Below are 16872 nucleotides of genomic sequence, written 5' to 3' on the forward strand. Positions count from 1 at the left end.
CGCCCACTTTGAGTCGTAGAGGTGGGCCCAGAGTGTCTTTGTTCACTGCATTGTGTGCATTGGCTGTAAGCATGCCCTTGAACTTTGATTGACAGCTCACTCTCCATAGATGTGAGGCTGAGTGATCTATCAATTAAAGTGCTGGGGCATGCTTATAGTCACCTCTCATTGTTTACTGAGCAGTGACTACAGCTTTTTCCTGCATCACTCCCTATGACTGTAAGCCGGTGGCTCTTGAAAAAAATAAAGTTCATTTTCTCCCAGTAGTCGTGGTTTCAGTAATGGAGCTTGACAGCATTGTAACTCTATTACCCCACAGACTAACCCTATATTTAAAGGTCAATAGCATATGGAGATATGACAAAAATTGTTATTCTGTCACTATGGTATATACACTCCCTGACAGAAGTTATGTCGCTTATCCGTGTTATGTGAATAAAAGCTTATAACTTGATGTTACATTCATCCATTGGTTGTATAAATTATTCTTTTGAAAGCTGAAACCCTCTGAAATGTGGTTTAGGTTAAGAAAATAAATTGGCATCAATGCAGAAATATTGATCAGTTAATGGACACAGAATGGTCAGATTTTGGCAAGACAAAAGTTTTGTCGCCTGGTCATATAATGCACCCAATTCTAGTTTACATCCTCACCTGTGCTCAGTAAATGTGTGTGTGTATAAAAAGAAACCCAGCACCCCAGACCTTCACTTGCACTGCAACTTGAGCTCGGACAACATGCCAAAAATCCACCCTGTGATCAAAGCCTGGATTATCAAGAGGTTGAATATCAGATCCACTGCAAAAGTGGCTGGCACCTTTAATGTGTCTCAGCATCAAGTACAAAGAATTAAAAAAAATTTGAAGGGACTGGAGATGTGTTTGACAAGCCCAGATCTGGCAGACCCCACAAGACAACTGCTCAGAAGGAACGTTTGTTGGTTAGAAAATCCAAAGCATGGAGACACTTCGGATCTCGGAAAATGGTGCCATATTATTTTTTTTAGAAGCTTTGGGGTTTTTTTTAGAACCTATGCATGTTTGCAAAGCAAAAGGTGGCTACTTTGAAGAACCTAGAATATAAGACATCATTTCAGTTGTTTCACACTTTTTTGTTAAATACACAATTCCACATGTGATAAATCATAGTTTTGATGCCTTCAATGTGAATGTACAATTTTCATAGTCATGAAAATGCAGAAAAATCTTTAAATGAGAAGGTGTGTCCAAACTTTTGGTCTGTACTGTATAACGAAACAAAATGTTATTATTAAAAAATTATTAAAAACTGAGACTCCTCAGTGGTTGCTACCTTTTTAATAAGTGACTGAAAATATGGTAACAAATAGGGAATCTTTCCATACTACACACGTCTATTAACCCCTTCCTGACATGCACCATACTAGTACTGCTTTACGGGGACCGCGTTCCCGCAAACCGCAGTACTAGTACGGTGCTGCTATTTCCGCTCACTGCGCTACATCGCGCGGTGACTGGGTGAGGATGGCTGCTGTTTTTAGCAGCAGACCACCCAGGCACATCACCACGAGGGGCTGATCCGCCCCTACGCGTCGGCGATTGCTGTGATTGGCTGGTGAACTCTCACCAGCCAATCACAGCAAAGCTGACAATAAAGTTTGAAAAAAAAGCATGTTACAGGCTGTGATTGGTGCTGTGTGATGTAGCACCAATCACAGCCGTCACTGTAGGTGGGGTGATCGCTACGTCACCTCACCTGATTTACCCCTATGGCACTGATTGGCTGAACAATAGCTTCTAGCCAATCAGCACCAAAGGGGTTAGATTTGGCGTGCAGAGTGGTTGTCCAAGCCCCTCTCTGTAGCTGAGTGAAGGAATCAATTGGTGGCCAGTGTGATCAACCCGGCAATCTCATGCCTCCTGCTTCAGCGTCCTGATCCAGCTTCCTGCTCTGTGCTGTGCTCTCTGCTGCCATCTGCCTGCTGTGTGAGGCCTGTGATCACAGCAGCAGCACTCCCCCCACCCCTTTCCTATCCACCATCCCTGTTCCAGTACCCCCCTCCCCCTCCCTCTCCTCCCTCCAATTGATTTTTTTGCGCACTTTTTTGCATTTTTTCTTGTGCGCGGCATCCCGCCCAGAGCATTCGGGCTCTTCCTGTGTCCGCAGTGCTTTGATCATTTTTGCTGCTGATCAGAGACTGTGCCACAGGACTTTTTCTTTCTGTAGCTAGTTAGTGTAGCGGACTTCGCAGTCTAAGCGAAGTCCGATTTTATTTTTAGAAAAATTAATAATTGTAGTTTGTACAGTGTAGTTTTAGGCTCAGCAAAGTACAGTAGCCAACGTCAGTGTTTGACGTCCCCTTTCCCATTCCCCTTTCCTGTTCCAGTACCCTCCTCCCCCTCCCTCTCCTCCTCCAATTGATTTTTTTGTGCACTTTTTTGCACTTTTTTATCTGTGCCCTGCGTCCTGCGCAGAGCATTCGTACTCTTCCTGTTTCCAAAGTGCTTTGATCAGTATTGCTGCTGATCAGAAACCATGCCACAGGAATTTTTCTTTTTTAGTTAGTTAGTATAGCGGACTTCGCAGTCTAAGCGATGTCCAAGTTTTTTTAGAAAAAAATAATAGTAGTTAGTATAGTGTAGTTTTAGACGTAGCAAAGTAGCGCAGCCGGCGTCAGTGTTTGGTGACGTCCCCCCCGTCCAACTGAATTTTTAGTGCACTTTTTTGCGCTTTTTTTTCCTGTGCGCGGCGTCCTGCGCAGAGCGTTCGTGTTCTTCCAGCGTCCACAACACTTTCATCAGTATCACTGCTGATCAGAGACTGCGCCACGGGAATTTTTCGTTTTCAGCTAGTTAGTGTAGCGGACTTTGCAGTCTAAGCGACGTCCAAGTTTTTTTTAGAAAAAAATAATAGTAGATAGTACAGCATAGTTTTAGACATAGCAAGGTAGTGTAGCCGGCGTCACGTCATTAGTGATGACCGATCTTCTTTTAGAGAAAAAAAAAGTACGGAGTAGTTTTATAGGTAGTGAGGTAGCTTTTTTTTTTCTTGCATAAAAGTACATTAGGGGAGCGTACATCACATTGTTGGTGATGTCAGCTTTTCTTTTGTAGAAAAGAATTTGCGTCGGATACATTTATCGGGAGGGCATTAGTGTAGTGAACGTCTGTTTTTTTTATACAATCTTTTTTTAAAATCTGATTTTTCTTTATATTTTTTCTTCTACATTTTACCTCTCTACTTCTTTTTTCTCCGTTTTGTTATAATAAAGAGTACCCTATACACAAGCCCCATACATTACACGTGTAAAAGCACCACTTACACACACATCTCCAGGGTTTGGAAAAAATGAAAAATGGCCCATTCGACAACAAGGCGCTATTCACCAGAGGACGCTTACGCCATCCTTGCGTCCGACACGGATTCAGCCAGTGAGGAAGATCCCACATTCCTCTATTCCTCCACCTCCTCATCATCTGGTGAAGAAGGACCCCCAACAAGGTGCCCTTGGACCCAGGCAACTCCTGCAGCAATCGATCCCGTATGGATGGCACCTCCCGAAATTTTTCAGCCCGTCATTCCGGATTTCAGCAGCAGCTCAGGAATCCAGATTGACACCACTAGCCTAACTGAAATTGACTTCTTCAAATTCTTTTTTAGTGAGGAAATAATAAATCTTATGGTGGCCCAGACGAACCTGTATGCCCAGCAATTTTTCACCCAAAATCACACGTCATCATACACCAGATGGACCCCCGTAAATGCAGCAGAGATGATGACATTTGGGGGAATTGTGCTGCATATGGGCATAATAAAAAAACAGATTTGTCAGTACTGGAGTACTGATATTCTCTACAGTACACCAGTATTCCGCATGGCTATGAAAAGGACACGATTTGAAGGGATCCAAAGATTTTTGCATTATAGTGATAATGCGCAGTGTCCTCCCCGAGACGATCCTAACTTTGATCATCTATATAAAATTCGGCCAGTGGTTGAACACTTCAGCAGAAAATTTGCTGAGGCGTACATACCCCAGAGGGTCATCGCTATTGATGAATCTCTCATTCATTTCAAAGAGAGGCTAAAATTCTGACAATACCTGCCCAGTAAGAGATCCAGGTATGGAATAAAGCTGTGCAAACTGTGCTAGAGTACCTCAGGGTACACCCACAGATATAGGGTCTATGAGGTGAAGGACACCCAAATTAACTCCCCTGAATGCCACCCCATCCTGGGGGGGGAGTGGGAAAATTGTGTGGGAATTGCTGCACCCACTGCAGGATAAGGGTTATCACCTCTACATTGATAACTATTACACCAGCATCCCGCTCTTCAAGGCCCTCTCTGCCAGAGGTACAGCTGGGCAAATGCTGAAAAAAGGGGAAAGCAGAGCCAAATGCAGCGACAACATGCTGGTGGTCAAGTATAAGGACAAAAGGGATGTCCTTATCTTGACCACCATACACCGTGACAACAGCACCCTTGTCACTGTTCAATGGACCACAGCACAAGTCCGAAAGCCAGATTGTATCTTGGATTACAATCGGTACATGGGGGGTGTAGATCTTTCCGACCAGGTCCTCCAACCATACAGTGCCATGCGAAAAGCCAAAGTATGGTACAAAAAATTGGCTATGCCCATTGTACAGATGGCACTGTAGAATGCTTTTGTGCTGTCCCGATCTGCAGGCAATACGGGGACCATCCTTCAGTTTCAGGAGGAAGTCATCAAAGCCCTAATATTTGGCACTCGGGGAGGTGAGGGCCCCAGTACTTCTGAATCTGATAGTGCCCGTATTGTCCCAGGTCAACATTTCCCAGGACAGGTTCCCCAAGCAGCGAGGACAGGCCGATCACAAAAACGGTGCAGAGTATGCTCCAAGAGGGGAATCCGAAAGGACACAACTTACCATTGTGAAACCTGCCTTGAGAAACCTGGCCTTTGCATTAAGGATTGTTTCAAAGCGTACCACAAGTCCACAACTTAATAAAATTAGTTTATTCCCTTATGATACAACACATCTATAATCTGATGTACCGAGCACATCTTACACATACCGCCACATTATAAATTCATACACTAAAACCAAAAGTATTATAGTTATTACTATAAAACTATGCCTCTAGATAAATTCCTTCAGAAGTATAGTTTCCAAAATGGGGTCAATTGTGGAGGATTTCCCCTGTTAAGGCACATCAGGGGCTCTGCAAATGCAACATGATGTCCGCAGACCATTTCATCAAAGTCTGCAATCCAAAACGGCACTCCTTCCATTCTGAGCCCTGCCGTGCACACCAACAGTGGTTTTCCCCCACATATGGGGTATTGGCGTATTCAGGAGAAAATCTGCAACAACTTTAGTGGTTTATTTTTTCCCTTTACCTTTGTGAAAATAAAAAAATTGGGGCTAAAATATCATTTTTGTGGAAAAAATGTGATTTTTTTTCACGGCTCTACGCTATAAACTTCTGTGAAGCACCTGGTGGTTCAAAGGGCTTACCACCCAGCTACATAAGTTCGTTAAAGAGTCTAGTTTCCAAAATGGGGTCATTTGTGGGGGTTTTCCAATGTTTAGGAATAACAGGGGCTCTTCAAACGTGACATGGCGTCCACTCTCAATTCCAGCCAATTTTGCGTTCAAAAAGTCAAACGATGCCTCTTCCCTTCCGAGCCCTTCTGTGCACCCAAACAGTGGTTTTCCCCCACATATGGGGTATCAGCGTATTCAGGAGAAATTACTCAACAATATTATTGGACCACTTTCTCCTTTTACACTTGTGAAAATAAAAAAATAGTTGCTAAAAGATCATTTTCGTGGAAAAAATGTGATTTTGTTTTCACGGCCCTATGTTATAAACTTCTGTGAAGCACGTGGGGGTTCAAAGTGCTCATCACATAGCTACATAAGTTTGTTAAAGGGTCTAGTTTCCAAAATGGGGTCACTTGTAGGGGGTTTCCAATGTTTAGGCACATCAGGGTCTTTTCAAATGCAACATGTCGTGCACTCTCAATTCCAGCCAATTTTGCGTTCAAAAAGTCAAAAGGTGCTCCTTCCCTTCCAAGCCCTGCTGTGCGCCCAAACAGTGATTTTCCCCCACATATGGGTATAGGCGTATTTAGGAGAAATTGCTCACCAACTTTATTCTTGTGAAAATAAACAAATTGTTGCCAAATGATCATTTTTGTGACTAAAAAGTTAAATGTTAATTTTTTCCTTCCACATTGCTTCAGCTCCTGTGAAGCACCCGAAGGGTTAATAAACTTATTGAATGTGGTTTTGAGTACCTTGAGGGGTGCAGTTTTTGGGATGGTGTCACTTTTGGGTATTTTCTGTTATATGGACCCCTCAAAGTAACTTCAAGTGTGAGGTGTCTCTAAAAAAATGGTTTCCTAAATTTTATTGAAAAAATGAAAAATTCCAGGTCATCTTTTAACCCTTATAACTTCCTGACAAAAACCTATTTTGGTTCCAAAATTGTACTGATGCATAGTACACATGTGGGAAATGTTATTTATGAACTCATTTTTGTGACACATCTCTCTGATTTAAGGGCATAAAAATTCAAAGTTCAAAAATTGCTATATTTTCAAAATTTTCACCAAATTTCCATTTTTTTCACAAATAAACACAAGTCAAATCGAAGAAATTTTACCACTATCATAAAGAGCAATATGTCATGAGAAAACAGACGCAGAATCACTAGGATCCGTTGAAGCGTTTCAGAGTTATGACCTCATAAAGTGACAGTGGTCAGAATTGAAAAAAATGGCCTGGTCAGGAAGTTGAAAACAGGGTTAATGAAGAGACCTGAGGAGTCTCGAAAGCTAGTGATTTGATGCCATCTTCTCAGTTAGCCATTAAAAGTTATCAACCACTGAGGACTTTCAAGTTTTAATCTTTTCCTAGCTATACGCTAACATGGTGCAAAAATATATTTTTCCTGTATCAGTATTAAAGATTTTTTGTAGGCAACAAATGTGTGTTAAAACTTGATTCTGATTAAATGAAGGATCAATAGTCTGTGGGTGACTAAACAAATGTGATCATATAAAATACAATACACTAATAAGATATAGCAAGTTACAAAACATAACAGAGGTTAAATAAGTAGCATTATCATTAAAAGTATCAAATTTGCATATTAGTGATGAGTGAATTTTCTGAAATTTGACTTTGACAATTTAGCTGAATGGGGCTGGGAAATTCCCATTGCTGCAATCAGTTTGCCATAAATTGAAAGCACTCCAAACCCTCCAATTGCACTGAAAAGGTGTATGTCACTGAGCTTTTCTAGGATTGTAGCCAGCTCCTTTTAAGCTCTTTAATACAAGAATACCACTAGATATTTCAAAGTTCCTCAACAGATACGGATATGGGAAAATGATGGTAACTGGTGGTAACAAAACCCCTGTTTAATTACACACTATACTGTCAGACTTCTTATTTCAATTTTCTTTTTTATGCAAATACACAATTTGCCCCTTTCCAAAAAGAGCAACCAAGAAATAAATTCTTGGTAAATGCAAAAAAATAAAAGCAGCAAAAGCCTACAAGCAATTATGTACGTATGTATGTCAAACAGGTGTGCAAAATATTGATGGCTTGTTTCTGCATAAATTCAAAAAAGGAGGATTGAATTGCAGAAGCACTTTAACCACACTGATTCAAGTAAGCAGCAGCTACCAACTATGTGGATCTCCATTGACACAACACACAGACACAGCGACCCTCCTATTTTTCTCTCACTATGTTGCAATCTTCTACAATGTTTAAAATGATGACTGCCATTTAAGACAAATCGCAGAAAGCAGACTGCCTAATATCCAAATTTGATGGTTTCTGAAAACTCCTAAAAATTCTACAAGAATGTAATGATATCAGAATTGATTCACTCATCTCTACTGTACATAAGTCTCAATTAGGAAATCAAAGACAAAGACATTGATAATTAGAAATGTATTTGAAATGAAATAATGATGCAAGGATCGCCGCACACAATATTCATATTTAACAAAGGCTTTTTAACAGTGGCCTAACAATGGTGTATTTAGAAAATGATTTTATTGCCGTGCTTTCTATGAGATTTATAAATTTTATCTGTAGGCAATTTTTTTTTAATGGGGGGGGTCGCAAACAATGTATGTCTTTATAAGATTTAGAATGCTACGGGGTACTCCCATCTGAATATAGGGTCCCTGTAGCATTTTAGATCCTATAAAAACATACATGTTCACACCCCCCATTAAAAGAAAGCCTACAGATAAAATGTATAAATCTCATAGAAAACACGGCAATATAATTATTTTCTAAATAATTCTTAATATAAATCATACAGTTACCAATTAATAAATACCACCATATCATTACTGAACAAGTTCGCTATATCAAAACTAATTTAACAATAATAAACCACAAAATTGAGATAAATATCTCCATAACATGACCATGTGGTATCACCACATTGTGTCTGTGTATAATCACCACCATCCTGTTACTGAATAAGTTCCATTATATCAAGACCAATATACCAATAATACAATATACCAATAATATACCAATATACCAATAATACAAGAGACAAATACCATTGCACTGTGACTTGACTACGTACTACCAACACATAGTTACTAAATGATACAACATACAATGGATAAATACTGCCTCACTGAGAAAAGGACCATCACACTGATCATTATCAAAAAACACAGTTCTAACACTAAGTGACCTTACACCTAGGAGGTCTATAAAAAGAATATAGTAACTACAGTACAGGTAAATCCAGTGGCTTACCAGTAACACCTCAAACTGAAGTCATTAATTTTCACCTTTCTTCATCATCTGGCGCAGAGCAATATGATGTCTTCTAGCCAGCACTCATCTCAGAGGAATGTATCACACATACATATATGTCTGATCATTTCTACAGCACCCTCCATGTTTTTTTACCCTACTTCTACAATGCACCAAATGAATAATAAAAGTGTATTAATACTGCCCTTTTACCCTGCACAGTAACAGTACTTCCCTTGTGTTACCTGCATAGTAACAGTATCTGGAAAAATGAAATATATAACAGTAGTGATGTCTAGCTTTTTGACTTCCTCTCAGTAGAACCTCCTCTGTAACCCCTCTAAAATATTAATGCATCTATTCCCTTTGTGGTCCCATGTAATATTAAAATTAATCTTTGCGTCCCCACACAGTAGTAATATCTGTCTCTCAAATATAACAGTAAAGCCCCCTCTGCAGAGGCAACAATTCAGTAGTAATTTAAAGACCATTCCACTCACATACAAAAATAGCATCCACACTTTATGCCTTTGTACAGTTGCAGCATCTTATTTGTGGATCCATAAATTATTAATACATGGGCCATTATGGAACATAATATTAATGCCCCGCTCTGTGGAGTAATAGTTTCCCAATTATGGTTCTCTTAAAGTGATATTGTCCTCCAGTTAGCCCCATAAAGTAATAATGCCCATCACTTGCTATCATAAACTCTTATTATATGTTCCTTAACATGAGTCACATCCTGAAGCAATATCCCTTGTCCCTTATCCTGTAATAATGTCCCTCATCCTATAATAATATCCCCCATGCTGGGCCCCTTCCAGTAATAAGTTCCCAATTCCTGGGCCCCTTCCTGTTATAATGTCTACCATTCTGGTGCCTTTCATGCTATAATGTCTTTCTGTTATAATGTCCCCCCATCCCGGCCCCTATACTGTAATAGTGTCCCAAATTGTGGGCCACTTCGTGTAACGATGTCAAACATTCTGGACCCCTTTCTGTAATAATATCCCCATTCTGGGCCCCTTCCTGTAATAATGTCCCCCATCCTGTAATAATGTCCCTCATCCTGGGCCTCTTCCTGTTATAATGCCCTCCATCAAGAGACTTTTACAGTAATAATATCCCCCATCCTTTCTGTAATAATGTCCTTTATTTGTACACCTTCCAGAAATAATGTCCTTTATACAGGGACTTTCCAGTTATAATATCCCCCATCCTGAGCCGCCTTTATATAATATCCCTCATTCTAGGCCCTTTTCTTTATAATGTTCCCCTATCTTGAGCCCCTCTCTGAAATTATGAAATTATATCTCCCCTCCTGGACCTTTACCTTCCCCCACTCCTATGACATGCGACATCCTCTTCAATAGCTGGTGCAGAGGCTGGCAGATCACGCCAGCGTACTTGCTATGGGCGGCGCATGACATCACTGCCATGCGTCGCTATTGATGAGCACATCGACATCAGCTGTCAACCCGACAGGCATCCCTACTTCACAGGAATAGCCACCCCTGCTTTTCAAGTAGGAAACGTGCAACTTGTTCGAATAAATAATTGTGTGGGGTAAATACGTTTTAATTTTTTTACTGAAACAAAACCACAGAATTGGATTAAAATAAGCATTTTTTTTGCCACTTACGTGCAAGGGCATACATATCATTGGAACAACCCGTGCTGTTGCACAGGGATCCAAAAGTTAAGCGAGCCCTTTTCCACCTACAAAGCAGGTGGAATTGTGCATTATGGCGAGTTATTGGACTGCAAAGGGTCCATGTATTATTCCTGGACAAGATACCACTTCTATTTGTGTCCATCAATGCTTAGATGCCCATATTTTCAGTCATTTACAACAACAAAAGTTGAAAGAGATTGTGCCGTTTTCTACCATTTATCATTTGTATGATTAGATTACAGCAAAAAACATGACTGAAGGATTGAATGATGTGACTACATTATATTATATTGGAATGCTCAATTACTAGTGATATATTCTGTTTATCCCCGGTTGTCTCAGTGGCAGTTGCAATGATAATGTAAGCTTTTTCATTACAGCAATATCAAATAATAATAATAAGAATTTGTATTCGAGTTAAAAAGAGGATAAATAGGGGATGGAGATTAAATAACTAGGGAGCCAAGTTGTAAGGATTGGAAAGCATCAAGCTTTTTTAATAGAAGCTTGCTGCATAAAGAAAATAGTTCAGCATTTTCAATAGCATTCAGTAAATGCATTTACAGGACGCTGGTCCAATGGCCACAAAAAAACTCGATGATCTTGAGATAATATTTTTGTGGGAGCCATGTCATCACTCCCAGAACTCTTTGCTCTTCCTTACACTGAATACATTTAAAACTAATCAGAGGCTTCTCTGATGGTATTGCTTAATGAATAATCATCTGCCTGTATTTATCAGCATTTAGGAAAACAAAAAATGGGCAAACTTAAGTACCATAGAAACAATGGCTGGACAAGGAAACTTAGAGCAGCAGATGAAAGAGACATCACGCTTACTTCCCTTCCAATTTGGAAGACATCCAGCAGTTCCATCAGCTCTGAACTGTCAGCAACTAATGAGACCCATCTACACTCATCTACTGTTTGGAGAAATCTTTCTGGGAATGGTCTTCAGGAAAGAATTGTGGCCAAAAATGATACCTTCATTGTGGAAACAAGTTCAAGCAACTCAACTATGCAGGACAACAAAGGACCTGGAGTTCAGAAAAATTGCAGCAGCTGCTCTGGACTGACTAGTGAAAATGCTAAATATTTGGCTGCAGCAAAAGCCAGTTTGTTTGCTGAATGGCTGAAAAGTAGCACACTATTGAGATGTGTGCCGGCAACAGAGAAGCATCATGGAGATACTTTGCAAGTTTGATACTGCATTTCAACAAATTGAGTTAAGGAATTGGGAAATATTAATGGTGTCCTCAATAATGAGAGTTACAGACAGATACTTGTCTGTCATGCAGTACCATCAGGGAGGCATCTGATTGTCTAAAAATTTATCCTAGAGCAGCAGGACAATAACTCCAAACATACAACGAATGTGACTACAAAATATCTTGAACGTAAACAAGAACAATGAGTCTTGGAAATAATGATATGGTTTCCACAAAACCCTGATGCCAACATCATCAAGTCTGTCTAGGATGACATGAAAAGACATCAGGATTTGCATAACCTAACGTCCATGAAGATCTGTTGTTAGTTCTTCAAGATGTTTGCAACAATTTTCCCACCAAATTCCTTCAAAAACTGTGTGCAAGTGTGACTAGAACAGATGCTTTTATGCTATTTTGAAGGCAAAGGGAGATCACACCAAACATTTATTTGAAATAGATTTCACTTTTGTTCATTCACTTTACTTTTTTTAAGTTTTAAAAATAAAATATTAACATTTCCATTTTTCAAGCAGTCTTGCGTTGCAAAAGTTTTAAAAAAGACTGATGGTAACTGTATATACATTGGAGCAAAAAATATCAATATCTAGCTCCCTGACACTAGCAACACGAATGAAGCCCGTCATAAGGACGATGCCACCTCTGTTGCATCCCTCTCTCATCTCTATCAACAACAGTGACAGCAAAACCTGCAGAGGATTTGTGAACCAGTGTGCTCTACATTTGGAGCTACTGGCATCACGTTTCCCATCCGAATGGGCTAAGGTTGGATTCATGATCTCCCTGTTAACAGACAGAGTGTTGGAGTGGGCAATGCCGCTGTGAGAGCGCAATAATCAGGTGGTGCAGATCATCTCGTGTTTTTTGAGCGCCCTGAAGCAGGTCTTTTTAGGGCCTTGTGTCACCCACGATACCGTGTTCCAACTTCTGGCTTTAACCCAGGGCTCCTTTATGGTCAGTCATTACACCATCTGCTTCCGAGTTGGAGTGGCCGGATAAAGTTCTAATCCCTGTCTTCTGGAAGGGACTGGCTGATCATGTAAAGGATGCTCTGGCCATTAGGTAAATTCCTGCCACACTGGAGGTGTTCATTTATGTCTCCACTTCCATGGACCTTCATCATTCTGAGCGAGGGTTGGAGTGAGCCCAGTGTCAGCAGAGGTTACGGCTGGCTCCAAACTTCACCAAGCCTCTAGAATCTCTGGCCTAGGTTCTGGACACATGGATATTTCTTGAGCGGTATCCAAGTCTCATCCCGCTCGAGCACCTCCGATCTGCCATAACTGTAGGCAGTCTGGTCATTATGCCAACAAGTGCCCCCAGCTGCAGGGAAATGACTGCGTCTAGTGGCTACAGGAGGAGGCTCACTAGACACGGTGGCGTTTTCCTCCAAAATTACTTTTAAGGTGACACTGTCCTATGGTTCGGTCTCTCTCCCTGCAGAGGCTTGTGTTGATTCTGGGGCAGAGGGTAATTGTATGTCCTCTTCCTTCGCCCTATGGCACGCAGTACCCCTAGTCATGCTCTCCTGGTCCGTTACAGTTAAAGTGGTTAATGGTTCCAAGTTACCCACTCAGATCACCCATCAAACCATTCCCCTTTCCCTTGAAGTTTCTCCAAAACATCAGGAGTTAATATTCTTGCTCATCATCCACGAGGGTATCGATGAGGTGTGGCTGGGTATTCTCTGGTTGCATCATCATTCACCTCATATAGATTGGGCCATGGGGAGTATAAAAAGATGAAGTAGGGCATGCCAGGGGCAGTGTCTCAAGGCCCAAGTTTAGGTTGGGTCGTCTGAGGTTCCTGCAGATCTAACCTCGCTGCCCAAGCATTACTGGCAGTATGCAGACATATTCTCTAAAAAGGCAGCGGAAACTCTTCCTACCCATCGTCCCTATGATTGTCCGATAGACCTCATCCCAGGGGCTGAGCCACCTCGCTGACTGATGCAATGTCGGAGTACATAAGGGAGAATCTGGCGAGGGGTTTTATTAGGAAATCGGTGTCTCTTGCCGGAGCTGGGTCCTTCTTCATTCAAAAGAACGGGGAACTTCATTCCTGCATAGATTATAGGGGTCTGAACGCCATCACTGTCAAGAATAAATATCCTCTGCCACTCATCTCCGAGCTGTTTGACAGACTGCAGGGTGTGAGGATATTTACCAAGTTAGATCTAGGAGGTGCCTATAATCTAATAAGCATTCGCAAGGGTGATGAATGGTTGATGGTGTTTAACACCTGGGATGAGCATTACGAATACTTGGTATTTCTAGAGTTGAGCGACCTTGACCTTTTTAGAGTCGAGCCGGGTTTTGCGAAACCCGACTATGTCCAAAGTCGGGTCGAGTGAAATCGGCCGATTATGACGTAAAGTCGGGATCGACCGAAACACGAAACCCAATGCAAGTCAATGGGGCAGCATAGTCGGCAGTGAGTGGGGGCCAGGAAAACACCTAGAGTGGCCATTTTAATGTCAAAACCATCCATTCTTCTTAATGAAGCTTGTCAAGCGTAATTTACCTTATAATAATTGGAAGGCATTTGAAATTGGGGGTCATTTGGCTAAAGTTGTGGGGGGTAGGGCTGGTTCAAGTAATTAGTGGGCCCAGGAAATCTGGACCACGTCACGGCAGTGGAGCAGGGAGAGGTAAGTATTTCAACTTTGCAAGTGCTGTGAACCTGAGCAAGCAGGGGGGGCCCACTCGTTGGCATTGGCACTGGCACAGGGCCCCTCAAAGTACAGCGGTGTGTTTGCACGGCGGGGGCGCCTCCCACCGGCAGCAACACTTTTGCGTACTATGAGAGGCCCTGTGCCAGTGACGTCGCCAACTAGTATTCCTCCCCCCACCTGATGAAGGAACCTGCACTTTCATCTGCACCTTCCTCTTTGTCCCCGTGTAAGGTGGTATGGTATGCGGGAAGAGCAACCTGACTTTCAGCAGGGTCACAATGTTGTTGTGTAGCGTGCACGGGGAATGTTGCGTTATGGGTCAATGTACCAGCAGACTCATCTATCACTGGCTGGGCAATGGGCACGATGAAGTGGAAACACAGATATAGGCCCAAAGAAGAAAGTGGGCTAAATGCAGTTCAAAATTGGTAACACAGGAATAACCAGGGGGCATTGCAGTGGAGGACAACTGGAATGAGAGGCTGACACAGAGAGTAGGGCCAAATCAGTAAGTAGTCGAAATGCAGTTCAAAATTGGCAACCGTAGTAAACAGGCGGCACAGCTTTGTTCAGTGGAGGAGAACAGCAAGGAGTGGCAGACACCGATAGTAGGCCCCAAACCAACTAGTACGCCAAATGCAGTTGTTCCATTTAACCACAATTTAATGAGAGCCTGAAGATAGAAGCTCAGGAAAGGCAACCTGGGGAACACCTTGGAGTGTAACACACCATCTCTCTCCACCCCATACCCATTTTGTATGGCCTAATGCAGTGTACTTTTCTACAACTACTAAACGAGAGTCGGAAGACCGAAGCAATGGCAAGGAAACCTGGGGAACACCTTAGAGTGTAACACACCCTCTCTCTACACCCCATACCCAATTTGAAGGCCTAATGCAGTGTAGTTTCCAAGAACTACTAAACGAGAGCCGGAAGATCGAAGCTCAGGAAAGGCAACCTGGGGAACACCTTGGAGTGTAACACACCCTCTCGCTACACCCCATACCCAATTTGAAGGCCTAATGCAGCGTAGTTTCCAACAACTACTAAACGAGAGCCGGAAGATCGAAGCTCAGGAAAGGCAACCTGGGGAACACCTTGGAGTGTAACACACCCTCTCTCTACACCCCATACCCAATTTGAAGGCCTAATGCAGTGTAGTTTCCAAGAACTACTAAACGAGAGCCGGAAGATCGAAGCTCAGGAAAGGCAACCTGGGGAACACCTTGGAGTGTAACACACCCTCTCGCTACACCCCATACCCAATTTGAAGGCCTAATGCAGCGTAGTTTCCAACAACTACTAAACGAGAGCCGGAAGATCGAAGCTCAGGAAAGGCAACCTGGGGAACACCTTGGAGTGGAACACACCATCTCTCTACACCCCATACCCAATTTGAAGGCCTAATGCAGAGTAGTTTCCAAGAACTACTAAACGAGAGCCGGAAGATCGAAGCTCAGGAAAGGCAACCTGGGGAACACCTTGGAGTGTAACACAACGTCTCTCTACACGACGGAAGGGCTGATTCTTAGGAAGGAAGGCTGTTGGAAATAAGCATTGCGCGTCCGAGGGTGATTATATTCTTATTAGGTATATACTCACCCTCGGACGCGCCCTGCTTCTTTATTTGGAATGAATGTTTATTTGCAATGTGGTGTTGACTTTCTCTATTATTTTGGTAATTAATGATTTTATTATTTTCATTATTTTGCATCTTCTCGGCAATAATATAAAGAAGACGCGACAGGACAACACTCGGTGGATGCCATATGTGTGTTTTCAATTTAAAAAAACTTTCAGTTAACTACTTGCAGGAGAAAGTAATTGTAGCTGGTGGCCATTTTTAGTACTGTACCAGATTAGAGTTGTGTGTTTGTTTTTAATGTTAAAATGTCTGCATTTGATATCTCACCAGTATTTTCTTTTTTATAAGCAAAATACTTATTTTTATATTTTCTGATGTTGGTTCCAGGGGTACACGGCCAGCAGTGCCCTGGTCAGTGTAGTAGTAGTTGAAAGAATGGACCGCAGACAGGCATCGAAGGCCTAAAATAATAACACATGGCTGTAGGCAATTTTAAATTGGTTCCAGGGGTACACGGACAGCAGTGGTGTGGTCAGTGGAGGCCTAGTGGAAGGAGTGACCGCAGACAGGCATCGAAGGCCTAAAATAATAACACATGGCTGTAGGCAATTTTAAATTGGTTCCAGGGGTACACGGACAGCAGTGGTGTGGTCAGTGGAGGCCTAGTGGAAGGAGTGACCGCAGACAGGCATCGAAGGCCTAAAATAATAACACATGGCTGTAGGCAATTTTAAATTGGTTCCAGGGGTACACGGGCAGCAGTGACCTGGTCAGTGTAGTAGTAGTTGAAAGAATGGACCGCAGACAGGCATCGAAGGCCTAAAATAAAAAAATTGGGCTGGCTGTAGGCAATTTTAAATTGGTTCCAGGGGTACACGGGCAGCAGTGGTGTGGTCAGTGGAGGCCTAGTGGAAGGAGTGACCGCAGACAG

At 42.1% G+C, this 16872-nt stretch overlaps 1 protein-coding gene across 4 annotated transcripts in view; it reads left to right on the plus strand.

Moving 5' to 3' along the window:
• RBMS3 (RNA binding motif single stranded interacting protein 3) overlaps window positions 1-16872 on the plus strand; it is a 983638-nt gene that overhangs the window by 758176 nt on the left and 208590 nt on the right. The window lies entirely within an intron of this gene.

The sequence above is a fragment of the Ranitomeya imitator genome, chromosome 6 (genome assembly GCF_032444005.1).
Source record: "Ranitomeya imitator isolate aRanImi1 chromosome 6, aRanImi1.pri, whole genome shotgun sequence".
NCBI lineage: Eukaryota > Metazoa > Chordata > Amphibia > Anura > Dendrobatidae > Ranitomeya > Ranitomeya imitator.